Source organism: Numida meleagris, chromosome 7 (assembly GCF_002078875.1).
Source record: "Numida meleagris isolate 19003 breed g44 Domestic line chromosome 7, NumMel1.0, whole genome shotgun sequence".
NCBI classification, from domain to species: domain Eukaryota; kingdom Metazoa; phylum Chordata; class Aves; order Galliformes; family Numididae; genus Numida; species Numida meleagris.
This window is the reverse complement of record NC_034415.1, coordinates 10,800,619-10,814,539: the sequence shown is the minus strand read 5'-3', so window position 1 is coordinate 10,814,539 and position 13,921 is coordinate 10,800,619. Positions and strand designations below refer to the sequence as shown.

At 41.6% G+C, this 13,921-nt stretch overlaps 1 long non-coding RNA gene across 4 annotated transcripts in view; it reads left to right on the top strand.

Annotated features, from left to right (window-relative positions):
* The window catches only part of LOC110402217, a 106,217-nt gene that overhangs the window by 54,898 nt on the left and 37,398 nt on the right, over nucleotides 1–13,921 (top strand). For all 4 annotated transcript variants that reach the window (XR_002440977.1, XR_002440976.1, XR_002440975.1 and 1 more), the window contains exons 8-10: nucleotides 6,650–6,841; nucleotides 8,779–8,845; nucleotides 11,811–11,900. This is a non-coding gene — a long non-coding RNA (uncharacterized LOC110402217). The remainder of the gene's footprint in view (nucleotides 1–6,649; nucleotides 6,842–8,778; nucleotides 8,846–11,810; nucleotides 11,901–13,921) is intronic.

The window sequence follows — 13,921 nt, the reverse complement described above, 5'->3', positions numbered from 1 at the left end:
TTCTGGATTGTATTTTTCTAAGCAGAAATAAAAGCGACTCAAATTAGAAAGAAATAATTTAATGTTTAAAGCTTACGTTTTTTTAAAATGATTGGATTTTGCCCTGGTAAGATCTCTTTTGCTGATGATGATTCATTTTATTGTGGATTGCAGTGTTAATATTTTGCAAGATTATCTTGTAAGAAGAATGGATGTTTTCAACTTAACATATTGAAAACAAACTGAACCAAATCAACATTTGAGACTTTGATGTACAGGATCCATCAATTCAACTGACAGTAAACAAGTAACTCATGCAGAAATGCAATAGATTGCTTTCAGACATTTGGCCAACTGCTCAATTAGTGCTGCTGTGCATATAAGTGTCCCTAAATGAACAGTGTACCTGCTGCACTGTTTCTTGAGTCCCAAAGTTGTCATCAAAGGTATTGTTTTAAACCTCTTTGATCATTAGCCAGTATCCTGATGGAAGAGAAGGTACTTTACAACTTGTGCTGTGAAATATTTTTCCATATTTACTTTCTGGTGCCTTCCCCCCCCCCCCCCCTCATTTACAGGTATTGTCTTCTGGGGACAAATTATATTTTTTAACACTTTAAAAAAAAATCACCAAAAATAAAGTCAATCTCTCAGCAGATGAGAAAGTAAACTCGAGAGTACTTGCTCTTGACCCTTTTCCTGTCAAGTTCTGTGGTGCTAATCAAATTGTGTAAAGGACTGGGTGACTTCTGGGATTTACAGGTTTGTATAAGTCATGACTTACAATCTTAACCCAAAAATCCACCTTTGGACAACATGGGAGAAAGAGAAATTGGTCATTATTCTGCTTCTCTGCACCTCTGCCTTTGGCCCAAGAAGTGGGAGAGTGTGTTTTCTCCAACAGAAAAGTTAAGAGTGTGTTTCCTAACAAGTAGGCACAGCTGGGATACTTTGCTAGAAGGACTCCAAATCTTACATTCAATTTTTTTCTATAATGAAAAGCTGAAAAGTTCCAGGGGAACATCAGTAGTCTGTGTTCAACAATGTAGACCATGGGATCAAACATACTGCCAGCAAGTTTGTTGATGACACCGAGCGGTGCAGACAATACATTAGAAGGAAGGGCTGCTATCCAGAGGGACCTGGACAGGTTTTAAAAGTGGGTTCATGAGAACCTAATTAGGTTCAGTAAGCCAAGTGTAAGATGTTAGATATGAGTACAGACTGGGAGAAGAACCATTGAGCAGCCCTTTGGAGAAGGACTTGGGGTCCTGGTAGATGAAAAGCTGGACATGAGCCAGCACTGTGCTCTTGCAGCCCAGAAGGCCAATGGTATCCTGGGCTGCACAAAAGAGGGGTGGCCAGCAGGGCGAAGGAAGGGACTGTCCTCCTCTGCTCTGCCCTTGGGAGGCCTCATCTGGAGTACTGTGTCCAGGCCTGAGGCCCTGAGTACAAGAAGGATGTGAAGCTGTTGGAGCTGGTCTAGAGGAGGGCCACAGAGATGCTCAGAGAGCTGGAGCACCTGAAAAAGGGGACATCTAGGTTAAATGTTACGAGGAAGTTCTTCACTCAGAGAAGTGGGAAGGCCCTGGCACAGGTTGCCCAGAGATTGATGTGTGCCCCATCTCTGGAGAAATTCAAAGTCAGGTTGGATGGGGCCCTGAGCAGCCTGGTTTAATGAGTGGCAAACCTGTCTATGGCAAGGGAGTTGGGACTAGATGATCTTTAATGTCCCTTCAAACCCAAGCCATTCTATGATTCTAAGATGGTGGTAGTTACTGCTTTACTGTTCTCAGGAGTAATGTTTTGTAAAGCATGAGGTGAATCTGAGCCTCAGCAGAGATACTTGTTTTGCAGAAGTCCTGCATCCCATAATCTGCACATGAGGTGTCTTGTGATGCATTCTGGGCAAGGTGAGACTTTTTTCCTCTCTAAATCCATTAAAAGCCTAGTATTTTTAGTCCCATGTTCTCCACTTGGACACACACACACACCTTAATTTTAGCTTTAATATCAAACCTTATGTCTTGCTGTTCAGCAGTCTGAAAGGTGTAGGTTGTAGGTACATGAAACTGATCTAAGGTCTCATCTGTTTAGCAAGTGACTTTTTAAATGAAAACCAGGATCTGAGCATGAGAGCGTCTTGTTTCCTGTTTTACAGTTAGGGCTCTATTTGTATTTTCTTGAGCTGTCCCGCGGTAAAATCCCTGTATTTACTTAGGGTTAGCTGTAAGGAGTCCTGTTATCACATTAAATGTGTTATCTGGCACAGTAGACTGTATGCTAAATACATGTGTAGTTCCTTCAAAATGAACAGTACAAAAATCTGGAGTCAGAATCCTCTTCGGTGTAATACTTCCGCAACAGTAGAATTTTCCTTCAGTGCAGACTCTGTATACTTGTTAAATCTAAAACCAATGTTAAATATAGTAAATGGAGATTATTTCTAATTGCACCTCTGGGGGTTGTATCTTTATTTGTCACTTTCATCTGAGTTTCTCTGTTGCAAACTCAAATTGTATCAGTCCTGTAGTCAATGCTACTCTGGAAAGCTGAGTGGTGTCTATTCCGAACAACAGTTTTTTGTGTGGCCATGGGAATAATGGAGATCAGAATGTGACTTATCAGTTAAAACATGCTTTTCTCATTTTCTTCTCTTTGTATCAAGATTAAAACAAAACACCCCCCTAAAGGCCATTCTCTGCTTCCTTCTCTGCCTCCTCTGTGGCCATGTAAGGTGAATTCTGGAAGATCCATCAGAGCAGAAGGTCTCTTTTCCATGCTTTACAACTAGCTGTGGCAGTACTTCTGCCCTTTCATGCTAGCCTGAGGTCTTGGTTTCTTTCTAGCCTATTATACTTTGCTGAAGGGAATTCAATGCTAGGAACACAGCAGGAGACAGAAGAGGAAAACTAAAAACTGCCTTATTTCTGGGTAAACTTGTAAATTGAAAGCACAGCACAGATGCATGTAAACGTGCACATTCTTGTGACCTTTTATTGCTTCAGATAAAGGGTTCAAGGTGCCACAGTGTAAACAGTAATATTTTTCACGTTGTCTTAGTGTTCTGTAGATAAGTAATTTAATATGCTCAATTTTAAGGGTCAGCACTACTTCAACAAGTGTCCAAGAAGATTGTTTCTAAGTTACAAAGTCTACTTCCTGTTTTCTGTTTTGCATAATATGCATCATTTACACTTAAGCTAATATTGTGGTAGTGATCTTCTAGATAGGATCATAGAATTGTGGCTTGGGTTGGAAGGGACCTTGTTCTAGGCAGGGTCACCTTCCACTAGACCAGGTTGCTCACAGCCCCATCCAGCCTGGCCTAGGGAGGGGGCATCCATCATCTCTGGACAACCTGTTCCAGTGCCTCACTACCCTCATGGTAAGGAATTTCTTCCTAATATCTAGTTTAAATCTATCTTCTTTCCAGTTTTTTTCCAAAACCATTTCCCCTTGTCCTGTTGCTACATGCTCTTATAAAAAGTCCCTCCCCAGTTTTCCTGTAGGCCCCCTTGAGGTCTTGGAAGGCCACTATGTCACTTGTCTCCACTTGGACATTGAACCACTGACCACAACTCTGAGTGCAACCATCCAGTCAATTCCTTATCCAGCGAGTGGTCCATCCATCAAATCCATTTTTCTCCAATTTGGTGACCAGGATGTCATGTGGAAAAGTGTCAAACGCTTTGCACAAATCCAGGTAGATGACATCAGTTGCTCTTCCTTTATCCACTGACACTGTAATTCCATCATAAAAGGCCACCAAGTTTGTCAGGCATGACTTACCTTGGTGAAGCCATGCTGGTTACTACCAGTCACCTCATCTTTATTTTCCATGTTCCTCAGTAGGGCCTTCAGGAGGATCTGCTCCATGATCTTGCCAGGCACACAGGTGAGACTGACTGGCCTGTAGTTCCCTGGATCTTCTTTTTTTTTTCCTTCTTGAAAATGGTGGTTATGTTTCCTCTTTTCCCATCAGCGGGAACTTCACCAGCCTGCCATGACCTTTCAAATATGATGAATAGCAGCTTGACAACTTCATCTGCCAGTTCCCTTGGGACCTGTTGATGGATCTCATTGGCTCCCGTAGACCTGTGCACCTTCAGGTTCTTTTGAGGATCTCAAACCTGATCTTCACTTACAGTGGACAGGTCTTCCTTCTCCCAGTTCTTACCTTTGCTTTCTGTGACTAGGGCAGTGCGGATAGAGCCCTTGCCGATGAAGACTGAGGCAAAGAAGTCATTGAGCACCTCGGCTTTCTCCATATCCCCTGTGACCAGGTCTCCAGTTTCTTTCCGGAGAGGGCTCGCATCTTCCCTAGCCTTCCTTCTATCACTGGTATACCTGTAGAAATTCCTCTTGTTCCTTTTTATGTCCCTGGATAGATTTAATTCTATCTGAGTTTTAGCTTTCCTAAATGCGATCCCTGGCTGCTCAAACAGCCTCTTTATAGACTTCCCAGGTAACCCACTCCCTATAGACTTTATTTTGGCACCCCAGTAAGTCCAGGAGCTACCCTCATCTACGGTGTGGGATGAAATGGGCAGTGCCTGCGTGCACCCGGGGAGGGGTCTAGGGTCACGAGTATCCGGGGCGGTTGTGTGTATGGGTATAAATAGCCTTGTTGCGCAGCATTAAATTGGCATTTCGGTGTTACACACTGTGTGTGCGTCCCGTATGCCCCGCACGCGGAGGTGCGGACGGAAGGGAAGCCTTATTACATTGTCGTAGACAACATACGGAGGCCTCCTGACATTCTTGCCCATCTTCCTCTTCATTTGGATGCATAGCTCCTGGGCTTGGAGGAGGTGGTCCTTGAATACTGACCAGCTTTCCTGGGCCTCTCTTCTCTCCAGGACTTTGTTACATGACACACTGCCAAGCAGTTCTCTGGAGAGGTCAAAGTCTGCTCTCCTGAGGTCCAGAATAGTGAGTTTGCACACCCTCTGATGCCCCAAGGATTATAATGCTTATAATTCATAATAAAATAGTGTAAGATTGGATCAAGGCTAAAAATTCAGTAGGAAAAAAGTGATACGATATGTGACTTTATTATATTATTACTGAATTGTATTAAGAGCTTTTACAATACAGTGTTTTTGTAATACAGAGTCACAATATGATTGAAATTCTGTGGGAAAGGGTGACTCTTGCAAACAGGCAAAGTAACAGAAACCCCAGAGGATAAATGAGGGCTACTCCTGTTTTACTGTGTTGGCCCATAACATCAGAGGCAGATGATAGCAGTATGGACATAGAGGTTGAACCTTCCCACCAACATCCTGTTATATTTTGTTGCTGTGCGATAGATAGCAGCAGAGCGGCAGTCTGACGAAGTGGCATCTGACATGGAAGTGTGTATGAAGCAAAGGTGTGTCACTGACTTCTGCCATGCAGAAAAAAGGCACCCACTGACATCCCTTGACACTTGCTGAATGTTTCTGGAGACCAAACAGTGGATGTGAGCACAGTGAGGAGTGGGTGGTGCATTTCAGCAGTGCTGACAGTGGCAGCGGGTCAGCTCTGCTGGTACAGGTTTTTACGAGCACAGCAAGCAGGCTCATGTTCATTACTGGCAAAAATGGATAGCTAATGGTGGGGACTGTGTTGAAAAATAGCACTTTGTAGCTGAGAATTTGCTCTATCAAATAGTGTTACTGTGATCTTTGTATCTACTGTAGTTTATGTGGAAATAAATAGGAGGCTTTATTTTTGGAGCGACCTATGTAGAATTAATCAGAATTTCAGCTGAATGATTGCTTTACACAGGGTACAATGATTAAAATCTTGAGGACATGCAAGGGCTCTTTCTGGAATAATGCTTGGATGTAATCCTTCAAGCCATTGGTCACATAAGTAATCCTGCCTCACAGAATGAGCATCGCTTGTCACCAATAAAATTATTTGCAGGGAAAAGAGTTTGTACGTTTGTACTGCAATTAGGCTCTCTATTTTATGAAGTCAGGAGTAATTTCAGCTCTATTTTCTTCCCAAGCCCATTTTATTTCAAATACCAGGTAAGATACATGCAGTCACACACAAACATATTGTGCATTTGAATTCAGTGCAATTGTAACAGCTATTAAATCTATCTACACATAGTCACAGGGAAGACTATAAAGGGACCCTGGTGTTCTCAACATCCTGGATTTAGCCACACTGTTCTTCTGTTGAACAAGTTTGTACTTTTTTCATATTGATAGCTAGGATCTTCCAGGAATTAAGAGAAAATTATCATTGGACCTGTCTTCATGGTCCAAGTTAGGTATGAATTTTAAATATGGCAACAGAGAAAGACTTGAGCAAGCATAACTGAGCTCTGTTGTATTTATATTCTGACTTAAAAAACAAGCCTACATCAGTTTGCGCTATATCTATATAACTACTCAAATGTTTGCAATATAACTACTGAACAGACTTGTTTCCAATTCTTTTGTATCCTTGCCAGTGTATGTCTAATGCTGCACAAAAGCAGATGGGTACTTTCACCCAGCAACAGTAAGAATTAATTTGGAATGTTTTTCCTAGATAATATTGGTAATCAGGGCTGGAACCAAGTGCAAAAGGAGGATTGATGCTTTGTTGAAACTTGTGGGGATTAGTCTCCAATCAGAGTAAATTAAATATGAAATATACTGATTAAGTGCATCTAATTGTCCTCCAGATAACATGAAGGGAGGCCGGGGGAGAAACCACAAGTGAACATATTCAGAAGTAACTGGAGAAACACAGATCTTTTGAATAGCTCTGGTACACGGTCACCTCAAAGCTACCAAAATTCAGCATTAGAACCAATGCCTGCAACACTGCCAGAATAAGCCAAGAAAGAAGAGATTTTTCTTTTTTTCAGAAGCCAGTAAGCTAATCATAGTACTTCATGCCTTTGATCCTGATATGTTTGAAAAGGTTTTTAGTATTACTTTTGCCTTTTACAATTTGTTTATAAAAATAACGTTGGCTTGCCTTACCAATTTCTATATTTGTATGCACAGTTCTTTGTCATTGTTGTTTATGTATTTATTTATTTTTACATTTAATCTGTTGGGGTTTTGTAGTCCTTCCTGTCTTCTTTTATAATTAACCTCAGCTTGTTGAAAGGTGCCTTCTTAATAACTCCATCATTCTTTTTGGCCATGCCTACTTCTTTTCGCTTCTTCCCAAATTTCATTTGCTTTATACTTCTAGTATAGGGCCCTTAAAAAGTCAGAAAGCCTGCGAAGATTTATCTTAGCCTCCCTTTCTCGCTATTTTTATCAACTTTACCCACTTTCATGTGGTTTCCTTCCTTAGTGATTACTTTGCTTTTTGGTCCTGGAAGAATGCTGGCTGAGTATATGCTGCAGCTGTTGTTACAGAGTAGCTCTTAGCTGAAACCTCCTCAGCTGAATCTTACAAATTACTGGGGGAAAAAAAAAGATCACAGGGCCTTCTCATGAGCTTCCTATGCAGCTTCTCCACAGATAAGTCAATATTTGATGCTGTCAGGTTGATTCATGGACTTGATGATCCTAAGGGTCTGAACAAAATGATTCTATGGTTCTGCGAGTACTGCTGAACTGGTAGTTTGAGTAGATTTCCAGTGCAAGAAGATTGTCTCTAAAATCAAAAATCTACTGAAAAATTGGAATAACAAAAGCGATTAGAGAATTGAAGTGCTAGTTGCTCTATTTCATTGCACTGGTGCCTAAGCTTTGCAGGTAAGGCCCAGATCTTCTGTTTAATGCCACATGGCATTTTGGAAAAGGCAAATCAGCAAATTGTCTTTTTTTTTAAACTCCTCATAAAACTAGAAAAATCAAAGAAACAGGTGTGTGTGGTGCTGGTGATTTTGCTTTTGTGTGTGGGTTTTCTTTTGTTGTTGGTTTCACTTGCTTGTTTTTTATGGAGTCCCTGCTGGCAGCTGGTAAAGGCCATGGCCTCCTTAAAAAGAAAATAAAAACAAGAACAAAAAAACCCATCCAAACCCTCTCCAGAAACATTGGTATATCTTTTAATGAGATGACCTTCCTGTGTACTATTTATTTGGAGACCATGAACGGAAAAGGACATTGAAATCTTATAGTTCCTTCTTCAAATACACATTTGGGACCTCAAATATGCTACAAATCTTTATAGAATCATTAAGTTTAGTTGCCAACTTCTTAAAAAGAAGGCTATGATGCAGACTGTGTCAGTATCTTCTTGGCTTTTAAGTCAGGGGCCCAGGGCTTATGAACACTTGATTACATCTGGACACTCTACCAGCAATGCACATTTTTATTTAAAAATAATTTATTTCCTGCTATAGTAGGATTTTTTTTCTTATCAGGTCAGTCAGGTACATAGGTTGTCCTGCTTTTTAATATGAGTATGCAAATCCCTTCAAAAACTCAAGGATAAAAGGAAAAAAAATGAAGGAGGTCAAAACTGAAAGGTATTCCAAAGACCTATTTTATAAGTAGTTGTGGAAGGCACTGCTGTAACCTATGAGGCAAGATACAATTTTGGGTCTCAGTGGCATGAAAGAATCCTCTAAGATGCTTTGAGTAGCTCTGGAGATTGTAACGGCTATACAGAGAATGTCAACTCCTAAGTTTAGCTTAATGAATATCTGGCTTGCATGACGAGATATTCTGTGGACTTTTGTTCTTTCTGTACTTCAGTCCAGAATTTTTCTCAGTAAGAAGTGAATAATAAAAAAGCTGCTCAGCTGAAGCTTTGAGTTTGGCAGCTCCCATGTTTTTATGGGACCTTAGTATCATAGGGGTCAAGACAGTGTATTATTTCTCAAGATCTCCCTGTCTTTCTGTGCAGCATATAACCCCTGTCATACATGATGTGGATGAATCTGGAGCTAAGATCACCTTGCCACGTCCTGAAGGTACACCAGCCTTATTCCAACTTGAGATATTCTCTGATTCTATGATTATGACTTGTTTTCTCCTCACAGGAAACTGCTGTAGAAAAGCTTGCTCTGGCTTTTACCATGGTGTAGATTGTCTGTTTAGGGTTGAGTCTTAGCTCAACTATTAAAGGAAAATAAAAGTAACAACTTTCTTTTTGGAAAGCAACTCATCTTCTAGCAAATCAGTGAATCGCTTCTTTTTGCAGGTTGTAAAAGAGACAATATGCTCTTGTCTTTTGATGAAATGAAAGTTATGTGAAAGTAATTCGTTGTTCCATACAAGCTTGCAGCTCTCTGTGCCACTGGGTTCAGGTTCTGTCGTCATTTTACAGGTTCCATTACTGTTCTTATTGACACTAGTTAATCAGCAGGTGTAGTCTACTGCCATTGCCTCCTTGTGTTTGAATAACTAATACGTAGGAGCAGAGGTTGGTTTTTTTTTTTGGACTTCGTTAGCAAAAGCCTTTGAAGTCCCATCTCACCCAGAGCAACTGCAGAGAAGGGTGGACTCAGCTGAAAGAACTGATAAGCTGAATGCTTTGGTAGGTGACTTGATGTTTGAATGTAGATCATTATGTGATTTGTTAGTCCTGAGGCTGCTACGTAACAAAAGCCACTGTCTTTGCCAAGCATTGTGGTGCATGTTGCAGTGTGCACCCCATCCTTTCTAAGCATAGCCAGCAGGTCAAGGGAGGTGATCCCATCCCTCTGCAATGTGCTGGTGAACCCTCACCTGGAGTACTGTGTCCAGATGTGGAGTCTTCGGTATAAGAGAGAACCAGACCTGTTGGAGCACATCCAGAGGACGGCCACAAAAATTATCTAAGAGATAGAACATGTCTCTGCAAGGACAGGCTGAGAGAGCTGGGCTTTCATTTTGGAGAAGAGAAGGCTCCGAGGTGATGACCTGAGAGCAGCCTTTCAGTATCTAATGGTGGACAGAGTGATCAGCACACTCCGTTGTGATGGGGAAAAAAAACTAAAACAGGGCAGATTTAGACAGGATGTAAGGAAAAGGTTTTTTATTAAAAGGGTGGTGAGGCACTGGCACAGGTTGCCCAGAGATGTGGCGGAAGCCCTGTCCTTGGAGACATTCAAGGCCAAGCTGGACCAGGTTCTGAGCACCTGATCTAGTTGTGGATGTCCATGTTCATTGCAGGGGAATTGGATGAGATGACCTTTAAGGGTACCTTCCAACTCAAAGAATTCTATGCTGGGGAAACCTCTGGACCTTCATGGAAACTCTTCAGAATGACTTCGCATCAGGAAATAAAATCTACTGCTCTGTCCTGAAGAGCCCCTTGGAAGGTCTCTTCTTTCAATCCTGCTGACTTAGGCCTATTAAAAGGGGAAAGAAATATTCAGAGCAGGATTTATAGTGGCTCTCCCCACATCCTTAGCTGTTCTGTCAGCTCTTGCCTGTGCCAGCAGCTGTTAAGTCACTGCTGCACGGTGCTTTTTCCCTTATCGCTTAGGGCTCACCTCTCCCTGGCACAGAGTGTGCTGGGTGTGCCTATTGCCCACACAGGCTCTGGGAGTCAAAAGTCCATTGCTTTCTTAGTGCAAGGAGCACCTGCCACCTCATGCTTGGACAGGAATTGCAATGTGTCCTGTCGCAGCTAGTCAGCTGCCTGGTGAACTGCAGTCAGGGGAGAGGAGAAGGCACTTGGCCCCTGCTCCATCTCTTAAAGTAATTTGTGCAATGAGAACAGCTCTATAGGGTGCCTCTAGCTGCCTGATGCTGCAGCTGTGCTGACCTTGGCTCCTTCTGCTTTGGTGTGCAAGCAGAGTTCAGGTGAATCCTAGGCTACAACTTTTCTGTTTGATAACAGAGCTGCTCATAAATAGCAAGCTATTGCTTATGGCTTCCTCAATTACTTTTCTTGCTGAAGATGAGTAGGAGTTGTTACCTGAATGTGACAGCTTTGGTTTTCTGTAGAAAAAGGATGCAAGCTAAGCAAAACAAAGCATATATTGTACTGATATATTAAACGACAGCCCTGACTTTCTTTTTAACCTACTTAGATAAAATTGTTCAAGTCCAGCGCTGGGAGGAACCTCATTTGAATTTTTCTGTGTCCATGTAGAAATTAAGAAAAACATGAAAACATGATCAGAATCTTTTCTTTAAAAGCTTGTTTTAATATGCATGTCCATTCCTTGCTTCCTTTCCATCCTCCAGATCTAACTGGTTAGCTACTGTACATGCTGGTTGCCTGCAGGTTTGTTCTTGCATTTGGTTGCATTTCTAATTGTCAAGGGCACCTACAATGCTGCCAGGGGACCATTTTGGTCTGCTTTTTTTTTTTAACAAACTTTGCTCTTGAATAAGTCTGAGCAATTAACTCTGAATTTGCATTCCACAGCATGTTTAGTGAGTTACTTATATCAGAGAGCAGAGCGATCGTAAAGAACTTGTAACCAAACTTACTTAAATTGTTAGTGAGAAATACTAATCAAAATGTAAGCCAGTAACTAAAACAAGTTTATCAGAAAGTAAAAATGAATCTCTGTATATTACTGATGTTAAGAACATCCAAGAAGCACACAGCAGAGAAGGTTGGCACAGGATTTCCACTGCATATGAGGACAGCATAGCAACATGCTGATTTACGTGTATGTATGCTGTGCACTCCCTCTTCTGGATAGTTTTGTGGTGGCTGTGCTGGTGGAACTTCCTCCCTTCAGGGCTGTCTTAAAAATTCTTCAGGGCTGAAATTACTGCGGCATACGTGCTGTTACTGCACTATGCCTGTTAGAAATGAGTCTGGGAGGTCTTGCAGCCTGATCAGAATCATACAGGTTGTTACCACTTGTTTGGAGGGCTTGTGACTCTTGAAGGCAATGTGGCATGACAAGCTCATCACCCTGCTGGGGCGGGTGCTGCTGGAACCAGTGTTCTGACACGACTCAAGACTGAAAACATGATTTTCATTTTCAGGAAAGTAATGCAAGTTGCAGTTACAGCATCTAAGAGAGGGAGGAGTCTGGCCCTTTTCTACCTCCACCACGGACTTCCAGGCTGATCTGGGTATGTTGTCTGGTCTCTCTTTGATTTCTTTTTTTCTTTCTTTTTTTTTTTTAATTCCAATAATCCCCTTTCTGTAAAACAAAGCTTGCATTTCTGGTTATCTTGTGATACCCCCCACATACTCCCCAGAATAACAGAAATTATTAACTATTTTAAAATTAAAGCATAAAAGCCCTATTTGGGCCCTGGAATTTCACTGCTAAGCACTGTGCTGCTGGCAGAAGAGAATGCATCAATTTGAAGCCAGTGAGATTTACAGGAATAGAGTAAAGCTTTGCTTTAGGTTTTCAGAAGCTCAGACTATGCCTATGCTTCCATTATACATGACAGAATGATTTTACTACACACACAAAAATACACATCCAGTCTTTTGCATTTTGGCTGCAGGCAGTTCAACTCTGGTTGAGTGTGCGTTGTGTGTTTTTCCTTTTGATGTACAAACAACTCTAGGTTAGAAATGGGTGGGGGTCTAAAATCCCATTTGACTTTTCTCACTATGTTTAGACAGTGCAATATGCACTGCATAAAGGGGAGTCTCTGTGGATCGTCAGTTGCTGTTGCCATTGTTCTGATGTGAAACTCAAAATATTGGTCCATAATGTCTTGAGAGGTTTCTAAACATGCTGAAAAGAATGAGCAATACATCTGTTGTGTGAACTTGCTTTTAACTGGGGCGGGCATGTCTCCATCCCCTGCAGTTCTGTATCTGACCCAGCTGAATGAGTCTGATTTCAATTTTCAGTTGTTGGGGAAGGTTATGCTGATGAAGTCACACTGTTACTCATCTGCCTGCTGCATGCTTTTACCTGGGATGCACGTTTATATTCAAGGAGATGAATTGTCCAGTATTTTCGACATGATGAGATGTTCTGCTAGCAGTTAAAACACATGCATTGGAGGAGCCAGCTACCTCTTTCTGTCCATTTCAGTGGAACGCTGCTGGTTTTTGAAATGCTTCCTGTTCTCCAGATGTAACCAACACCTCTGGTACTGCTGATCCATAACACACTCATGAGCCATTCTGAGGTCTTCCCGAAGTTCTTCACTATATCAAAACACACTACCTTCCATTTTTTTCCCCTTCCCTGAGCTGGATTTAGTGTATGCGGTAGTAACAAAATAAAAGAGAAGAATAACAAGAAGAACAACTGTTAGTTGCATGTAGTATGTTTGCTACAAATCGCACATCATGTGGTCACAGCTGCACAGATAATATAGTGGACTCCTTTCTCCCCATTTTGTCACCTGAAATCCTTTTTTTTTTTTTTAACCTTCTTTCCTTTACTATCCCTCCACACTCTCTTAGCTCAAAGGTTCCTGACTTCCTTAGCTCTGCTCTGCCTCTGGGTTCTGTCCCATTTTGTGCTGAGGAACAGGATGCTTTGGCTAAGCCAAACCAGTCCACAGGTAAGAAACTGCTGGAAAGAATATGAAACTTTTCTGAATACAGCCTTTGTCCACTGAAATCAATTGGAGGTTACTACTGGCACCAGTAGAACCAATTCTAGATCTCCTTGGGCTCTCAGCATCTGATTTCTCATTCATGAAACTGAGCCTGAAGAAAGAGGCTCAGTTTCCTAATGTGGAGCTACTTCTCTCTCCCCCAGGTGCCTGAGAACTGGGGTGGTGCACTGCTGCCTTTCTGACCTCTCATAACAGTGGTGGGTGGAAAAACAAAGGCCTATGCTAAGGAAGGAGGAGGAAATTCAGGCTGCTTATGTGTCATTATGGTTTCCTTTGTTTTTTTTCCAATTTTGCATTAGTGTAATTTTTTTTCCAAGTTGCAGAAAGCAGACTTCACAGTGCCAGCAATAATATTCCAGAGATATTCTGGGAACTATTTTTAACTTATTTCTTAGGGATAGAAGGCTGTACTTACCTGTTTCTGAAACCTGGGCTTCTCTAAAAGGTCCTAAGATGTATTACGAAATAGAAATAGATGTAAGAGAATTAATTTTATAGAACATAAGATATGATTTGGTGACTTCAGTGGATAATTTCAGTAAAGGCTCATCTCAAAC